Source organism: Anneissia japonica, unplaced genomic scaffold (assembly GCF_011630105.1).
Source record: "Anneissia japonica isolate Jap-2015-1 unplaced genomic scaffold, ASM1163010v1 scaffold6788_len1366326_cov149, whole genome shotgun sequence".
NCBI classification, from domain to species: domain Eukaryota; kingdom Metazoa; phylum Echinodermata; class Crinoidea; order Comatulida; family Comatulidae; genus Anneissia; species Anneissia japonica.
Genome location: NW_022692324.1, coordinates 1,117,321 through 1,132,076, shown reverse-complemented (window position 1 = coordinate 1,132,076; position 14,756 = coordinate 1,117,321). Strand labels below are relative to the sequence as shown.

At 34.7% G+C, this 14,756-nt stretch overlaps 1 protein-coding gene across 1 annotated transcript in view; it reads right to left on the bottom strand.

Annotated features, from left to right (window-relative positions):
- LOC117100234 (apoptosis-inducing factor 1, mitochondrial-like) overlaps positions 1–14,756 on the bottom strand; it is a 43,344-nt gene that overhangs the window by 20,889 nt on the left and 7,699 nt on the right. The gene's annotated exons all lie outside the window — the stretch shown is intronic.

Sequence of the window (14,756 nt, the reverse complement as noted above, 5' to 3'; positions counted from 1 at the left end):
GTATAAATACGAATGACAATGAAAATAAAGGTGATGTTTAATAATCTTTAAAATGATTTGCTGTTTCTATTGCATACTATTATATAATTATTATAACTTTATTTTGGAAACGACGCTTTTAAAACAGCGGACACATTCTTGCAGTGTGCTTATAAAAGTAACATACTGTACAGCCATAATACAATATTAAAATAGAGGCGAGACTTTTAATACAATAAAATGTACGATAATTACACAAGTTGAATATATCACAGATCCTGTATATCATTTATCACTTACAATTTATAACATTTACAGCAAAGCACAGTTTATATATTGCGGCCAACTGACCTATACTATTTTAATATTTATAAATAATAATAATCAAATTAATAACATAAGATTTGTATAGGGCTCGCTCATATTCAAATTAAAAGAGCAACAATCTATATACCCTAGACGGATTTAAATTACATTTTGATATACATATTTAATTAATTTTTGCTGGTCGTCACATATCATTTATTTGCAAAAATAATAGGAGCTACTTAAGGATTGCCTAATTAAAGAATGCTTGCCATCGAGGGGCTCTCTCGGTCTATCGGCGAGAATTAAAGAAGAACAGCTGCTTAAAAATAGTAAATTATTACAGTATTATTTTATACAATAATATGAAATTGGATATAAAGTAGTGAAATCATTAAAAAAAAATCTATAAATAGTTTCATGAAATTCGACTGCTAAAAAGATTAAATGAAATTAAACTATACAGGAGGCCGCTAAATGGATTATACAATATTATACACAGGAACGCACATCACGCTAGACACAGAACGCGCATCGCGTATGACACAAAATGGCTTCTAAATTCTCAATGTCGCAACTCTTTCTATGGCTCTGGAACTCGTGTTCAAATACCGCCCTCAATTGTTGTTGCTATGGTGATCTACTATTGAGATAAGCTTTTCTTTTTCAATCTTGATTTCAGAGGTCAAAAATATTTTTCAATTTTTGTTCAATCATAGTGGTGTAGACTAGTCTTTTAAGAACATTTTGCTGGAAAAATGTTTTGGATACGACGCCCCGTTATAGAGTTATGATTTTTTAAATAACATGATGTCAAACAATCAGCCCAAAAGCTTATCTTATTTCTGTTGGTTACGCACCGCTGATTCGCAATGTTTGTCATCACTTCATGATGTCTACCGATTCGTGAAAAAGGCCTATTGTCAATTATCGAAGCAATGTACCTGTAGATTGTTTATAAATTATGCGAATTAGATCAGCAGTTTTGATATCAAGTCTATACAGGAGCGTAGAGGGTTTAATTTGAAAGTGTCTAGGCCTAGCCCGTTGTTAGCAAAGTTTAGGCCTACCTGACCACAGCTGCGGTAGGCGCCAGGTAAGGCCTAGGCCTAATTCCGGAATCAAATTGCGAGCTGTCGTCACACTGGCGACTCCGGAATGCACCCGGATTGTCCTACCCTGCTGAATGCTTCCTACACGTCCATCCCGGAATGTTTACCAAACCAAGTCGGACTTTTTGACGTTTACACTAACCAGACGTAAAAGGGGTAGGCCTAGCTAGAGAGAGGCCTATATAATAATAATATGACTCGACGTCTTCCGTTAGCGTAAGGTCGTCGTGCGGCGAAAACTACCTAGGCTAGCCCATTGCATACTATTTGTTAACCTAATATTGTAATAAATGGCTAGTCAAATACAACCATGACAGACCACAATAACATACGTCAAGAGATGGAAAAATTTGCCCATGAAATCATTAAAATGGCAATGACTGGCAGATTGGTTAGAATTTCATCTTCTAGGATCACTAATGAAGTAGTTAAACAATTGTCAATATTGAAAGTTTGGCCATGGCAGATACACTTTGTTGGAAGTATAAAAGAAGGCTTTCCTCCATCGGCCACAAATGATGGGGACATGATGGTATGTATGGAAGCATTCCCAGTGGTATTGTGGAAATCACAAGTAAAAGAAAGGAAATATGTAATTGCTGAGCAAGATCCACATCAGCATGTGCATTTGAGGCTTAAAGTAGTTGACAAAGGGTGCCTGGAGGAGGATTTCAGAAGTGCAATTAATAAGGATGGATATTTGAAAACCAGTGATTTGATGAAAGTTTATCATCCAAAAACACCTTTTTATCAAGGGGAAGACTATAAAACTGAGATGAGACAAGGCCCCTCAATAAGAGAAAAGTTTAATTCCGAATTTGTGGATGCTCCAACAGGACCTGCAGACGTAGTACTTTGTTTGAAATGCCAATCATGGCCTACTTTCACAAATGAATTTTTTTCTAGAGAAAGGCCAGTCAACTGGCCATCACAGCTGTTGTTAGACAAGGTCAAACGTCTAGAATGTCATGTGGTTCCTGTTGGGTATCCAGGTAGCGAGTCATATGACACTGAATGGAGATTGTCATTTACCATAGCTGAGAGAGAGCTTGTTACAGAAATGTACGAACCATATGCTAATTGTATGCTTGCCCTGAAATTAATCAAGAAAAAGTACATCGTATACAGTGATTCCGAAAAACCCACACCATTCTGCTCGTATTTTATAAAGACTGCTTGTTTGTGGATGTGTGAAACAATTCCACACATACGTTACAGTTTCATGGATTTAATTAGGAAAGTTCTAGACTGGCTCATCCACAGTTATGAGGACAATCATCTGCCTCATTATTTTATTCCTCAACACAATTTGATTGGTCATCTCTCAAGGAAAAGTTGTGATAGTGTAAAAGAAACATTGACAGCAGTTAGGAGAAATCTTTGGATAAAAGTGTTAGGAAGTGTCTGTAGCGATGTTAATGGGCATTTCCTATTAAACTACATTTGTGATAAATTCAAGATCAATGGAAATGACGACTATGTAATGCTGGAAACCACACTCTTAAACCACTCAAATGCTAAAGTGTTCATTGAATACATGCGTTCATGTTTACACTCAATTTGTTCACATGTGAATTACGAAATAAACAGTTGGGCTGCAAACAACAATTATTATATGACTGATTGCCTTGTGAATCTCATGATGAAGGATCCTTTGAAGACTTTCAGTATTCCAGAGGTAATCATATTACCAATCATAGAGCGTATTGAAGAGATAGTGCCGAAGGGATATGAGGAAATGTTCAAGACAGGTTTGTATAGATACTTAGGCGATATTTATGCTCATTTATCGGTATGCTTAAGAAACAGTGACAACGAAGGTCTAGCTCGATGTCACTATAAGAATAAGCCATTGCATTACTATAACTTAGGATGGAAAATGGTTTTTCCAGACAATTGCAGTGACTATGGTATAGGTGGTCAAGTCCTTGTAATACAACATCATTATTTAATGGGGAACTACAAAGAATTGAAGATGATGTGTGACTCTGTACTATCAGATTTTTATCTCAAAGAAAACTGTATGCTTGCTAATCTGGAGATTTTACAAATAGAAATACCTTGGGTTTCTGCAAGCCTGTTTAGTGGCTGGGACGTTGATGAAATTTTGTTTTACTGTTTCAAACGTTCCAATAAAATTAAACATGTTTGTCATCCAATCATATTTGTTTTTTACATTAAAGCGAGAGTATTACTTACAGAGGGAGACACAGAGAATACATTGAATCATGTGACACATATTAAGAAATGTAAGGATAAGATCCACCCATCGTATCTTGGGACCACCAACATGTTTATAACAATCATTGAAAGTCTAGTTGGCCTTCTTTGTATAATGAGAAGAATATATTTACTTTTTAAAATGACAGTAGCCTGTAATAACATTTAAATAAATTAAATGTAATTCACTGAACACCAATACCCATACCCATGCATGCAACACAATGATTTGCACAACAGATTGTAATGGCCAACAAAAAACAAAAACTGAATTAGACAATATTGTGATTACCTGTTTTTTAAATAACAAACATCATCTTCGAATTCCTAATTAGAAATCATGCTGGCAGTTAATGTGTCCATCTCTACTGTCAAACTGACATCTAGTAAATAACTTTTAAGACTTGTTTGTGTTAAAATCATTCCAAGTTAGACAAACTTCCACCTGAGGTATAAGCTTGATCCCACTCCCTGGGCCAAATAACACCTCCTCAGTACCGTAACCACACTGTGATTTCGACCACATGGATAAGTCCTAGATGTTTAATCCGTGAACTGCCTGACATGTCATTCTCTTTGGATAATCATTTTCCGGTGTCTATATTTATCATTTAATATTTCTTTTCTTTTTCTTTTACAATCACTTTAATTATTTGTCATGGATATGGGCTACATCTGAGTGAGTTAATTCATTGTGTATGCGTATGTTATAATGATTAATAATACAGTAATATACATTTGGACATGCACATACAGTATATAGCTGTGGTACCCTTTGTAAAACAAATGTGCATCTGATGATTGAATACATTATGATACGAATTTCATTTAGCTTCAGGAATTGTATAGATGACAAATTTTTGTTAATATTAGAATTAAAATTTTCCTTAATGTCAGGCTCCGGAGGGAAAAACATTTTTGATATGTTGTACAGTAGAACTGATTTTTTTAAGACAGAAAAAAGTTTTTTGACGAACAACTGGGGTATGGTGAATGAGATACACATTTTTAAATATTTAAATACTGGGGGAAAACATGGCGTAACCACCCAATTTTACACCTTTTTTCCCCCAGTTTTTAAATATTCAAAAATCTGTATCTCATTCACCGTTGCCCAGTTCTTCATCAAACAACTCTTTTTCCGTCTTAGAAAAATCAGATTTACAACATATCAAAAATTTTTTTTTCCTCTGGAGTCTGACTTTAAATTTAATTCATATGTATTAAATTGATTAGTACAGTAGATATAAGTCTATAGTTAAGGTAGAGGTCTGTAGAGCCCACAAATGTAAAAATCTACCACAAATGTCAAAACATTGTACCTGCAAATGTCATAACATGTCAACCACAAATGTAAAAATAACCACAATTGTAAAAAAAAAAAAATCGCCCACAAATGTAAAAAATCTGTTTAACCACAAACGTAAAAACATTTCACCTACAAATGTAACAATTTCCATTTTTTACCTCTAATGTGATAACATGTCAACTGCAAATGTACAAATTTTCCTAAGCACTTTAAATCCTGAAAAACCCTAATTAACTGTGCTATAGTAGATCAGCTAAAGCACCAAGTTGCAAATTTTAGTAGAGCAGCTAAGGGCCAAGTTGTGCACTTTATTACCAAAGCATGAAACTTGGCACAAAATATCTTTAATATGTGTAAATTAAAAAAAAAAAATAGTTTTGCTCCAAGTTTCTGACACCTGCTATGGCCGCCATTTTGAATTTAAAATGACCGCCTCTAAAAGTCGACCTTTGGTACCCTGTAGGATATTTGTTGGTCAGAGACCTAATTTAACCTCAATTTGTTCGGAACATACGGTATGTATTTCTATTTGCACTAATGCAGCATTTTGTCTAAAATTGGCCGGAAACAAAATTTCTGACCTTTGACCCAAAAAACTCTACCTCTATTACCATTGGTCATGTACACCTAGTTTTGGCCTCAAATTGTTCAGAATATGCATGTTGTTATTTGAACTACTGTAATGTTTTGTCCAAAAAGAGATTGGAAGTGACATTTCTGACCTTTGTATGTACCTTGTAGCATAGGCAGATCTCAGAATGGTCTTGAAGTATTCAGAACATACATGTATCTATTTGCTCTAATGCAATATATTGTGAAAATGTGACTGTAAATGACATTTTTGACCTCTGAACTCTGATAAGGCCCCATAAAAAAAATGATTAGTTTATCATCCCCGCGCGCATCTCTTTTGACGAAATCGCGATTTTTTTTTTTTTTTTTACTACGGATTTTTTTCATTGAAAAAACGATCGTTTGTTCGTAAAAACAAATTTTAAGGCTGGTGAATGATGATTTTCGATCTTTAGAGTAGTCGCCAAGTAACAATATCTATTTATAGGCGATCTTTTTCATACTGCGCATGTCCACAAAGAAAGAGAGATATGACGTTCACACTGGCGAACAGCGATGGGACCTGTCTCTTATACACATCTAGATGTGTATAAGAGACAGCCGTTGCCCAGTTCTTCATCAAACAACTCTTTTTCCGTCTTAGAAAAATCAGATTTACAACATATCAAAGTGGACCTCACGCCCAGAAAACCCCCCCCCCCCCCTTTGGAAGAAGCTGGCTACGGGCCTAGAAAGTGCTTATTTATTTGGTCTCTGGCCCTAGTAATGTTTGTTTTATTAAAAGAAATAAGTGTTTCATCTACCTAGGATACTCTTGTGACTCTAATAATAATACAGTAGTAATAAGACACTTGTAGACTAAAAGTGCATAATGCAGGAAAAACTCCCTTTTTGCATGCTTCACATTATATAATAAATGAAATATTTAAATAAACAAACACACACAAAAGAAAACATGAAGAAATGGCAAAAAAAAAAAATTAATGTGTGGCGATCAGCCACAAGCAGGGCGCCCTCTGGAAGAGAGGGCTGTATTTATGAGATGAAGAGGAGAGGATAATAAAAGATGGCGGATGGAAACTCATGTGTCTGTCTCTGTGTTTGATTGTCGATTATTGATCTCGGTCCTGGCAGAATCGCCACAACACTGTATACCGAATCTCTGAGGGGTCACCGCCACCACCCTAACCCAACGCAGGACCCTATCTAGGTGGCTCGATTAAGAGAATGTGAAACACCTTCAAGGGTAGCTACTAGCAGCCTGGTGCTTCACTAACAGGCCTATTTGCATTACTCGAAATTAATGAAACGCATATGAAACAATTGTAGGTATTTTAATTGGAAGGTATGAAGCCAAATTATCTTATTACAGAACTTTTCTGGTCCTCTGGCTTCCATTCATGATGGGCCACTTCGTTCTCATTAGTCTTTAATGTAATTAATCACTCTCGAATTGTTCCACTGCCTATTTTATGGCTGTTTAGAAAAAGAAAAGAAAAATAAAACCTCCCCAGACGTCATTAGACCATTGGAAACTTATTCACTACACAAACTTAGACCCCCAACTTGATAAATGAAAACTATCAGATAATAATACGTTTATTAGTACTCATATGCTATATTTATGTGATTTCTGAATAAGCAAACATAATATTTATAAAATAGTAAAATATAGTCACAGAGCCAGGCTAGACCTAATGAGAATATTTTCGTTCTTTGCAGTGAAGTAAATCTAAAACGTATTCATGAAATCATTCAAAATCGTGTACAAAATAGTTGAACAAACTTTTAAGTACTGTATGTCCCAAAAGTATTTGTAGTGCAATTGTACTGTGGTAGGAAGCTTACATAAATGACCTAAATAAAGGAAATAGCCTTGAATTAATTCAAAGACTACTAAACTGTTCCATGACTTGTTGGAAAAGATTTTGTTAACAATCATCTTGCAGTGAAGCGGATCAAAAATGATGTGTAGATTGCGGTTGAGTACACGAAACTACAGTAGTCGTGGTTATTAAAACTTTAAAAAAATATTGACGCCGGGATTGACGCCAATAGAACAATCATCGGCACTATTTTCAGCGATGTAGAACTAAAAAGTATTGATGAAGTATGTTTACACATCATCATTCAAATCGTGTTCAAAATATTTAAACAACTAATCAAACAATATCGTGCGTGCCGACATTACAATTGCTTTTGAAATATCTTTCAAAGGTAATTTTGGCATGGCACCAGAGTACAGATTATATTTAATATATACCAAAATGAAGAAAATAACCTTGAATTCAAAAGATATGAGGCAGTTCATAACTTGAAATTCATTAACATTGAAAATGCAATAATCAGTACTGATGCTTCAACTTTATAAAGGTATAACAAATTTCCCCGGGGTATAATTAACCCCCGGGACTTAAAAATAAAAAATGTCTACTCCTCAACCTATTTCCAGCAACTGTAGAAAATGTCATCGCAATTATAGCTCAATGAGAACTGTATTGTTGCTATGGAGTTTCTTTGTCTCCTGCTGTGATTTTTCAGTACTTTTAAAGCCTTTTTTCTCAGAACTATATAGGCCAGTTTACAGAGAATAATTATAATTCCAACTAGCTTAACTTTACTTATAATTGTCCGATTGAGATCATTGAGCCCTCATTATAAGGTAATGATGCACTATTTTTTCCCATTTTGATAGAGTATGAGTTTACAGCCCTTTTGTGGTCTTTTCGTCACAATTGTCTGATATAACTTGAAACCCCAATGTGAATACTTTGTATTGCAGAAATGCCACCTCAAACGAAAAAATAAAAACAAAAAGATAAACATTTGCATTCCAGATTTTGTGGTGCCAGGAGCCATAAAAACATCTGTCAAACATCCATGGTCTTTGGAAGGAAACATCATTATATCTAGTTATGGTTAAAGGCATTCTATTTTCAGCTGGAAACCATCACAGTATCCCAGGATTTCTGGGATGTAGTTATGGCTAACAACATGTCTATAATGAAGTATGTTATGGCCAACTAACATATGTACTGAATAAATAACTTGAAATAAACTGTTTTATTCAAACAAATGTTTCTCAAAAGAGTATAAGAATAAATTCAATTTGATATTTTTGTTTATTTTGCAGTCATAATATAATAATGAAAAAGCAAAAAAAAAAAAAATATTAATTACATGTTATCAGTCGCACACTTAATGTGGCGTCGCCACCTTACCAATCAATACAAGGTATTACAGCTGCAGGCTTATCATAGGCCCCATAACAAATATTAGTTTATCACCCTATCAAAGAAACACTGATGAGGGAGGGAGGTTTTCTTTTTTTTTTGCTTTGCTAACCCCGCCCCCATTTTACCGATGTTCGCAAGTAAATCAATGGTTAAGGATAAATAATTATATAAAAAGTCATAAGCATGGAATCAAATTTGTATTAAAAAAAGATGTTTTTGTTGTACCAGTAAATATATTTGCAAGAAATCCTGAGCTGTTCAAGTAATTTCCCAAAAAGTGATGAGGGATCGGGGGGTGATAAACTAATATTTTTTTTATGGGGCCTTATAGAAGAAACATTTTTTCTTATGTTAATAAAACAAAAATAATATTAAAGGTCAGATATTTGTTAATGTTTCTCATATTTTTATATTGTATTGTATGATTAGATGTATGTTAGATTACTATAGGTCAAAGATCAAAATAAGCATTTTCAGTATTCTCCAACAAAATTTTTAGTTAAGGTAAATAGAAGCATTTTCGGACATTTATGACCATAATTACTGTAAGTCCCTACAATTTTAGAGAAGTAAACTGTAAGTAAATTTATAAAGAATTTGATGGGTAATTTAAAGTCAGGTAATTAAGTCAGATGTACAATATATATAAGTTGACCATAGGAACAATTCTTCATTAGAGTCTATAGATTAGAGCATATATATCTGATACACAGATATGTATGTATGCTGGTTATCTAGGGTCAAAAATTAGAAATGTCATTTCCGATTACTTTCAGACTAAAATCAAATATATACATATACAGTATTTCCCAAAAAACTGAATAACGAATAACGGTTTAATATGAAGATATGCATGCTACAGTGTTCCTGGGGTCAAAAGGTCAGAAATGTCATTTCGTGTCACTTTTAGACAAAACGTTGCAGTCTAGCAGCATGCATATTCTAAAACAATTTGAGATTATTGAGATAGGATATGCTACAGCATGCCTAGGGTCAGGGTCAAAGGTCAGAAGCATCATTTCCTGTCACTTTTGGTCAAAAAGTTACATTAGTGCAAATATAAACATGCATGTTCTGAACAATTTAAGGCCAAAATTAAGTCTCATGATTATCAGTTATAGAGATAGGGATATACTATAAGTTTGTAGGTCAAACTTTATAAATGTCATTTCCGGTCACTTTTAGACAGAACAATGCAAATAAAAACATGTATGTTCCAAACAATTTGAGACCAAAATTGAGTGTCTACATTTATCTGTTACCAAGATATATAATACGAATTGGCGGCCATAGTAGGCGTCAGAAACTCTTGGCAAACAACTTTTGTTTTAAAATCTAAACATATGAAAGATATTTTGTGCCAAGTTGCATGCTTTGGTAATTAAGTGCACAGCTTGGGCCTTAGCTACTAAAATTGATGCTTTAGCTGCTCTACCTATAGCAGTTAATTAGGGTCATTCAATATTTTAAGGATTTAAGTGCTTACGAACATTTTTACATATGCAGTTGACATGTTATGACATTTGAGGTAAAATGGAAATGTTTACATTTGTAGGTGAAATGTTACTACATTTGTGATGAAAACAGACTTTTACATTTGTGGATGACATGTTATGACATTTGCGGTTATTTTGACATTTGCGGTTCTTTTTAAGTTTGTGGTAGATTTTTCTCGCTTGTACAAACCAATGTATTAAATTGATTAGAAGTTAAGTTATGTTAGGCTAGGGGTATTGTTCAGTAAAATGTATTAAATTGATTACAGTACTGTAGTAGTTATAAGTCTAGTTAGTGTATGGATCTCGCTTGTACAAACCAATGTATTAAATTGATAAGTAGTTAAGTCTAGTTAGGTAGGGGTCTCACTTGTACAAACCAGTGTATTCAATTAATAAGTAAAGTCTATAATTAGTGTAGGGCTCTTGCTTACACAAACCAATGAATTTAATTGATTAGTTAAAACAAGGTGCCTAATAAAGAATGTTCTACTCAGCGAGCATCTAACACGAACATTGAATGTTTTCATACTTAATAAGGGACACACACAGAATAGTGTACACTGAATCTTTTAATAAAGATGAAGGGATGTAAGGATAAAGGTACTAATAATAATAATAATGGTTGGATTTATATAACATTTTTTGACCTTATTAGCATAATATATGCAAATTAGAGGTGGAAATATAGGGAGCTATATCTTGAAAACCACTGGTCGTACAGAGTTGCTTTTTGCAGCAAATTGTTTAAAATATATGTATATTTATATTTACTTTAATGGACAATTTTCTCTATTAATGACCGGAAATTGCGTTTTTGACCTTTGACCTCAGCTTTGCGTGATTTTAATATCTTAGCAATCACTGGTCGTATAGGGTTGCTTTTTGAAACAAAATATTTACAATATGCACATTTATATATACACAAATAATAATAATAATTTCTCAATATCAACCAGAAACTGTTTTATTGACCTTTGACCTATCTTTGCAGTATTTGTATTATATATACCTGATGATGACTTATGGTCGAAAAGTATTATTACAACAATTGTATTATTACTTGAATATACTATACTATATCTATTATGTTTGTAGGTTCCACGTATGTCTTGATAGTATAAAATGAGTACGAATGCACAAAGTAGAGTTGTATATGTTGACATAATAGACATAAGATAATTTTTTATTTCGAATATTTCGAGCACGCCTGTGCTCTTCCTCAGCGATAACACATATGAATAAAAAAGCTTTACAAACTAGCAATAGGGGATAAACAATATAGCAGTGACTAAGATAAATCGTAAATGATATGTATAATTAGGCCGGATTATAAAGGGTGGTAACAACAAAGAAAATAAAGATAAAGAAAATAAAGATAAACAAAAGGGCTGATCAGCCAAATGTAGGCCTATGATCTCACTAGCCTGAGCCAATGAAAATGAAATATAACAAGTTAAATAGTATATAAAGGATGAATAAAATGTATCTAGATGGATGAATGCATTGATTAATAAAAAGTGTAATCTGTGAGAAATCTTAAATCTTTACGCCATTTTTGTGAGTATTTAATTTTAAGATCCATTTCAATTCGCAACGTCTGTCGGTGAGGGAATTAAAACCTGTACTTACTATAATGAACTTAAGGTTAGAGATACAATGGTTGGCTTGGTTAAAATGCTTAGCTACAGGAAAGCCTAGTGTATTGTCTCTAATAGATTTTTTATGATTACTGCATCTTATTCTAAATTTGCAACCAGTTTTCCCGACGTATATAATATCCATACATTGGGTACACCAAATGAGATATATGACATTTGAGGCGTTGCAAGTGGGTGTATGGTTAAGTGGCGGATGTTGATGGTGTCGTCAGTAATATGAAGCTTACAAATTTGCCATCGAGAATTACCACAAGGGTGATTACCAAATTTAGGGGTGATAGTGGGAAGTTTAGATGAAGTTAGTAGTGAATTAAGGTTAGGAAGTTGTCGGTATGCTGTGAGAGGTGGTGATTTGAGTGCTTCTGAATTTGATGAATTGCAGTCAGAAAGAATGCGAAAATCTTAAGTGATAGTTTTGGCGAGATATTGGATTCGGCGGTTGTAGTCAAGGACAAGGTGTATGCGAATAGAATTCGACCTGGCTTTATATTCAAGGAGTTGCTGGCGTGATTTAGACGAGGCCTTAATAATTATGGTTTGATCAGTTTCATGGAGAAATTGCTGAGTCTTAATTTGTGGATGAGAGTGTTTATATGTTTATCGAATTCGGTACTGGTGGAGCAAATTCGTATTATTCTGAGCGCCTGACTAAATATATATGTATTCGCAACCACTGGTTGTAGAAAGTTGTTTTTGTAACAAAATGTGTATAATATGCACATTTATATTATAATTGAATAATTCCTCAAAAAATTACATGTAATTTCTCTATGGACCGTTAACCCTATATTTATATTGTTTCTATTTCATCACTGCAGTCAATATAGCATTTGTTTTCAGCATTCTACAATGAATCGCTTTCCCTAAATACGTTTAGCTGCTAGTATGCTGGGCTAGCTCTGGTAGCTGTCACCTAGGAAAATCCTGCGACTTAACTACCGTGCATTATAAATATAATCATTTATGGAGCATTAAAAGAAGTAGGTCTAAATATTTTAATGATTCACGAACAATTGTCAAGGCTAACAAACAGGGCTCGCAGAATCGCCTGCCCGACGTCCCGGGGCAACCAAATATCTGCGTCGGGCAACCAAAAATAAATAGGGTGTGTCCTGATGTGGCAACCTCTTTAAAATCTTTGAGAAATTACACCAAAGATAGGCCTCATATCGACTGTGAAAGATGTAGAAAAATAGTCATGTACGATCGAACCTGGGCTGCCGATACTGTGTATGGTTTTGTGTAGTGAACTCTTTGGGAATTTGGTGGTGTGGAGTGTTATCTCCTCGTAGCTTGGGACTAAAACCACAGACGTACGACCGCCAAGTACTCGATACAGCAATACATGTGTTTGTGTACAGTCGGCTGTATGAGCATCGTTGCTATTGGTTTCCCACATGCGTGATAAGGGGCAGCATCTTTTGAAGGTAAACATTCTAGCATCCACAAAATTTGTTTTTTCTTTTCTATGATTTTAAATTCCATTATAAAATAGCGGGATTGCATTTATGTCCAGTATTATTTGTAACTGTATTGTTTGAAATAAAGAATGAGTTATATTTGTTGTTGTCTCGATTTTTTGTAACATAATATTCTGTTAAAATGTTAATTAAATATTTGTAACTATAACAGGATTCTCGCCTCGCTGGTCAGCCCTGTCTGGCTCTCAAATTTCCGACTAGCATCTAAACTGCACCATTTTTACAAAGATTTTGTCAACCATATAAACATAAACACGAAATACTTTGCTAAAAAATCAAGGGCTTTTAACTGTAAATGCCTTATTCATTGAGAAAATAACAGTAGAAGTACACATCCCCACGGTTACGTTGATTTTTAATTAAGAGTCTTGCAGTGGATAGGCCCACAACATACCCATTTATTCAGAATGAGTGTGCACTTCTTTGAAGAAAAAGTTTAACAACTGTTATAACACACAACAGAAACAAAGGTTTTATTATGATGATCAATGACTGAATTAAAATGACATGTAAGAAGTGAACATACAAAAAACAACACTTCGCTAAATACAGCTGAACAGCTGTTTGTATCGCTGAAAAAGGCAGTCGGCGATTTCCTCCTTGCGGAGCAGCAGGGCGTTAACATTCCTGAAGGCGGCGTTCAAAGAATCAGATCAGACACTAGTGCGTCTACATTCCTGAGTTGGCGGATAAGAATACTGTATATGACTGACCTTGTGTCTGCTGCTGCCACGCTTCTCCTGATCATGGGAACCTACTTGTGTGTGAACATTTCTCACTGAATTCACTGGTACTATGCAATTTGCAATAATGCCAACTAGTGGTACAGGCCTATTTCAAACATTTTTTTTTCCGTTCATGACAGTAAAGGGCATCAATACAAAACTAAGTAAATTTATTTTATTTCTGAATGGGACCGTTAGCGGCAGGATTTGACAGATGGGGTACGATGTCTCCAACGGGGTGGGCAACGAGAGCATAAGTGGGCGTGGCCGGGCCTCGCTCAAAGTTTCTGGAATTGTTTCAGGGTTGAAACCCCGGAAATTACGAAATGTAGTGGTTTCAAAGGCTTTTTTAATCGATTTTAGTGTCTTCTATCATAAAAATACAAGGGCCTAACTTTATCTGCACCCCCCCATGAATTGTTTTTCTTCTCGTCTGGGGATACCGATCGTTTCAGTAGTTCAGGGGTGGCGCCCGATGAGGGGGGGGGCCCGATGTCCCGATGGGGGGATTCCCCGACGAAAGCAATGTGGACGTGCGAAAGTGGTCCAGGGGGAAAAGGCCCCGAAAAATTTAACAATTTGGGGGTTTCAAAGGCTTATTTAGTCGATTTTGGAGTCTACTTATATGTAGTAAATACATACAATTTTTTTTCTGCCC